The sequence below is a fragment of the Mus caroli genome, chromosome 10, assembly GCF_900094665.2.
Source record: "Mus caroli chromosome 10, CAROLI_EIJ_v1.1, whole genome shotgun sequence".
Lineage (NCBI taxonomy): Eukaryota > Metazoa > Chordata > Mammalia > Rodentia > Muridae > Mus > Mus caroli.
The window spans coordinates 47371665-47377370 of NC_034579.1; positions in this window are offsets into that span (position 1 = coordinate 47371665).

Sequence of the window (5706 nt, forward strand, 5' to 3'; positions counted from 1 at the left end):
CCTGGAACTCACTTTGTAGACCAGGCTGGCCTCGAACTCAGAAATCCGCCTGCCTCTGCCTCCCAAGTGCTGGGATTAAAGGTGTGTGCCACCACCAACCGTCTTGAAGTGCCAGTTCTTAAAAACCCTTGCACCTGTGCTCAAAGGATATGAAACCGCGTTTGGCAGTGTTGATATTGATTATTTTAGCAAAGTTAAAACTATCCAATGTCCATCAGGAAGAAAAGAGACAAATTGTGGAAAATTCAATGAAAAGAGACATGCGCGATCCTCTTGTCTTCAAGAAAATAATTACATGTGGGTAAGAAAAGGTCATCAGGAACTGGGAGAACCAGCGATCGGGCTAAAAGAAATGCAAGCACAGTTTGGAAGCCACTACACCCTAGGAAGCCACTGTATCACTGTTCTTGCATAGGTACATGAGCAGGACAGCAGAGGCACAAGCAGACTTCCTCCGAGGCCTCACTGTCCACATAGGTCACTGCTACTCACATGCCATTGGCTAGAACCAGTGCTTTGGCCCCACCCATCGGAAGGACGTTCTTTTGCTGCCCCACTAGCAATGCCTCCCACATGTGACCTGTGGTCTAAAAAGAACTACAGCACACTCAACTTCAGAATGAATAAGCTCCCCACCATTTTGTCTGCTCCTGCTCTGAAACTCCTTAATAATTCAGTCTTTCTGAGTTGCTCAATCTCTGATCTTCAAGAAATCTGTCAAGAAATGCCAAGGCTTATTTGGGATGGGAGCATGAGATATCCAGGATTTTATCCACCAGTGGTTCACAACATCTGGAGTGGTTATACATCTTTTGAAGATTTCATACAAGTGTCTGGAATATTTTCGATTTTTAAGATTAAAATTTAAGTAGTAATCATTATAGTTATTGTTTTAAAATAACTTAGGGCATACCCCTCAGTGGCACAGTGAAGCACTTTGATTACAGAGTGTTTGCAGGAGGTGCATACTGGCAGGTAGACCTTCCAAGAGCTGGGGAGGCTTTGAAAGGCTCATTCGTCAAAGCCAGCAGTTTTGGCAAACTCTGAGCTACAGCTTTAATTAGCATCACGTTGGTTTCTTCAGTTTAGAATTTTGCATAGGTTCAAACAGCCAGGGAAATCGTTTTCTAAAACCCACCTGCTCAGTCAGCACCACGGATCCTTTGGTTTTTCCATAAATAGCTGGGGATGAAAAATGGTCAATCTGCATGTTTCCACTCTCCAGCTTGGGAGTGCCACGGCCAAGCATATGGAAGGATAGAGTTTGGGGGCTTTGTGACTTTTTTTGAGCCAGAAAATTGAGGACCTGAGGCTGTTTTTTTTAATACCTGCTCTGATCTGCACCTGGCCCTCTGGTTTGGAGTAGTGCTTGTAATTAAGTCAGAGCTCTGACTAGGTTGTCCTGAATAATCTTTAACATTTTTCCGAGTCTTTGTAAAAACTAGCATTGACCAGCATTCTCATATATCATTTATAGAACTGCCTACATCATTCAGTTAGGCGCCTGTGACAATTTGTTTTTTTAATTACATATAGGTGTTAAATAATTTGGGTCTACTGTTAAGTCTGTAAACATAGAATTGAGTAGAACAAAACCTTTTCTAAGAATGTAGGATACAGATGTAGTTGATAGTAGGTTTCCCCTATTCTTGGTGTATTCATCACTTCATTCAAATAGTACATGAGATTTGGGGCTCCTCTCTAGTTCTGGAAGTGAGAGGCAGAAGCATGTGGATGGAGGTATGCCAATGGTGATGGCTCTTGCCATTTTCCATGATGGGACATAGCTTAGTATTTAGCTTAGATTAGGGGTGGGGTATATCTAGAGGAATGACACCACTTGGTATGTGTGGTTTCTCTTGCCTCCTAATTGCTTCCAGAAATAGACATCTCACTATAGACATACTCTACATCTCATCAAGATTACATCTGTGCACTAGCTGGGCATTTTAAATAAAAAGAATAACATGGAAAACAGATCATTTGTCTTCCTGCTCTGTGCTCCCTCTGGCACAAGGAGAGCAGAGAATAGCACAAATGTGTTTAATTTGAGTCTGATGGACGTGCCTGCATTTCTCAAATGCCTTTAAATGGAAGACTTACTGGCCTGCTGTCCACAGAGTGCCTCTGACTGGGCTTTGGTTGTCAAGAACAGCATCACACGGAGGCATGACTGGTCACAATGGGGATCTAAAGGCTTTGAAACATTTTGACCTGATGTGCATCCACTCTGATGGGCAATATTTTGCTCCCAAGTACTGAGGAGGCCTTGTCATAACCTGTATCAAGGACCTTTCCTTCTTCCCCATACTGCCTTTTTCCTCTTTTGTCTACTGATGCTGATCCTTAACTCTTTGGATGCAAAACTGTCTTTAGCACCTACTTTTCGATGGTTTCGCCTGCAACACTTTACTCGCTAGGCAACCACATCTCAAGCACAACTGTGATTTCCGTACATTCAGAGTGGAGGCTAAAGCAGGTATAACACTGGTAGGGTTGTGGAATTATGGATTCCAAAGAATTTGAGAATGCTTGCAAGGTGGTAGAAACTTTAGGGGGGCGGGGTGTATCTAGAGGAATGAGACCACTTGGTATGTGTCTTTGAAAGTCATATCTGGTCCTTGACCCATTTCTTTTTCATGGCCTACCAGTCATCATGAAGAACCTATTCTGTCATGGTCTCCTGCTGTCATGACCAATACTGTACTATCCATTTTTGAGTGTAAGGTTGGAGGCCAAGGGATGAAAAGCTCTGAAACTAAGAGTTAAAAGATACAGTTTCTTTTCTAAGTTCTTTGTGTCAGGTATTCTATCAAGATGACAAAAAAGCTGACAGTGGGCTGAAGCAAGCACTGCCTGAGCACACTCACAAAGGATTCAGCAGAGCTGGGCTGCAGGGAATCGAACTCAAGACAAGAGAAGACAAAACAAAACGAAACAGTTGTCAATGAAGATGGATAACGGAGCATTAGCAACAAAGGGGAGCTTTTGTGAGCAATCAGAAGGCTTGACCCCCTCCTCCAAAGGATTCTGCAGGGTGTGACTCTAGTCCCAAAGGTTCTCCAAGAGCAACGAAGGCTCTCCCTAGGCATGAATCAGTTTAGTCAGTGTGGCTGGAGGCAAGGAAATCTCCTGGATACTATACTTTCCCTTTACGGCTAACTCTGAGAGACAAGCCACAGACATCAAGCAGTGGAAAAGCAGAAAGTGGAACACAACAGAAGGAAGCAGTCAGCTTGGGGTCCTTTCTCAAACAGAAACATGCATGAGTCATCACCTGGTGGTATTGGATACTGGGTACTGGGTGCTAGGTGCTGGGTGATGCTTTCTTGAAGTCTATTGTTTCTTTCATAGCAACTGTTCTTGTACCTTGGAGTTGCTGGAAGGATTTTATTCTCAAGGAGAAAGGTTGCAGAGCTTTCTGAGGGTTTTATAGAAGGGATTTGTGGCACACAAGTTATTTGCATAAAAGAGCTGACAACAGCCCTGAGAGGTGGTGTTGAGCAAAAGTCTCTGGATGAGGCTGTGAGAACAGTAGTGATAAATACTATGGAGCCTGTGTTGCTAAGTCGCCTGCTTCATGGGCTATGCTTAGTAGCTCTTTGATCTTGGGTATGCTATTTGAATTCCCTGAGTTGCTTTTCTTGTCTGAAAAATGGGAATAATAATAGAACCCACCCCTTGGGACCACTGTAAGAATTAAATTGGCTAGCCTAAAACAAAGGCACACAATAGCATAAGACACATAACTGATATTCTCATAAACACTGCTATGGGCCAGGCTCTTTTGTTGAGTATTAAGTGAGCATACAGAGGAGACCAAATGCTGGCTGATTCAGAGTTGAGAGTAAGCTAAAGAGCAGATTAGACTGGTCTGTGCCTGGCAGCCTAGAAAATGCAAGCTTCCTGTCTCTTGTCAGCTCTGCAGATTTATTTCCAGAAAGAGTGTGATGCATGGTTTTCTGGTTGGTTGTATAGATCCTGGCATCACTCTTACACAGGCATAGAAAAGTGCTATTTTATTTTATACAAAGCAAGCAAACCAACAAAAACCAACAATCAGTATTTTAATGTTGAAGGGGGATTTTATGATCTCACCAGCAGGAGGCGCTGTTCCTATGCAAATCATGTAGAACAGGCAAATTCATTGTGCCCCAAACTGTTTAGCATCATTTGATAAAAATTTCTGGTCTGTTGTTGATACTTGTGAATTCCAGTGTTGGCTAATAAAAATTCTTTTTCAGTTCTTTGCCCACAACTTCAATCTGTATGATTGCAACGGGAGAAGAGTAGAAAGCCATCTCCTAGAAAACGAGATGTCTGTTGTTCAAAGTCTATGTGTGCAGTGGCTTCTAAATATTCAAAGCAGAATTTAAAACATGACATTTATAGAGAATTTCACACTTACTTCTTATATTAATGACATGTAATTTGTTTTTGTCATGATTTATACATAGCATTTAAAATCAATTTTTCACCACATGCAATTGAGTTAAATAATAATCACGTAAAAACAAGGTCAAGATTGTGTTGTTATTTTATGTCGCCAGTTTGTTGTTCTCTGCTGTGAATTTGTTCTCTTGGCATAGGAATAATCAGAAAATATGATTTTCTAGTACTTGCAAAGTAATTGAGTAAATCAATAGAATGCCTCTGTTACAGGAATATGATAAAGTTAAAAATATGGGGGCGATATTACCTTCCCAATGGAATATTCATATATTCAAGGTGCTATTTGAATGAAACAAAGGTGCATTTGTGTGTGTGAGTGTGTGTGCGTGTTTGTGTTTTAATATGCTTTTTACCTTTGTGACCATTTTTTTGAGTCATGAAAAAGTAACTGAAGTTAATGAATTATTCATCCATTGTACCATAATGATCTTTGTAAGAATGAAACAGTTTGAGTGGATTTGGTTAGTTCTCTTTTTCCAAAACTGATGCTTCCCTAGAAATCTCTAAAGGGGATTTTGCCTATTAAATTTGTATCTTAAAAACAGGTCTGCAGCCAACTTTCAATGGTCACAAATAAACCACCATCTTAGTCCATTTGTACTTTCATAACAGAATACCTGAGACTAGGTCATTTACAATGAGCAAGATTCATTGGCTCACATTTCTGGAAGCTAAGAAGTCTACTATCAATATCTAAGTTAGCGTCTGGTAAGGCCTTCTGCTGCATTGCCCAGTGGCAGATGTCAAAACGGAGAACAACCCAGAGTCAAACTCACACTTTCATAATGATACCTAACCTATCCGATTGTGATCTCATCATCTGTTAACTGGTTCACTTGTTAATACTACGGTAGCCATTAGACTGCAGCATATGATTTGGGGAGGGCAATATTCAGTGCACAGCAGCCACCCTGCAAATTTAACTTTCTTGACAGCTGCTTTGCCACTCAGAGGGCAGAACGATGTTTGAATTTCCTCTAGTGAGAGAAGTGCTTGCAGTCTAATTGTGTCTGAGCATTCTGTGCTTCTACACGAGTTTCATAAGATGCAACAGGCAGCTACGCAGAGAAGAAAAAATACGTTTTTCTTATCCTTTAAAATTTTTATTCATTCCTTGAGATGAGAATGTGTCTATGTGTCTTTCTTTCTCTCTTTCTTTCTTTCTCTCTCTCTTTCTTTCTTTCTTTCTTTCTTTCTTTCTTTCTTTCTTTCTTTCTTTCTTTCTTTCTTCCTTCCTTCCTTCCTTCCTTCCTT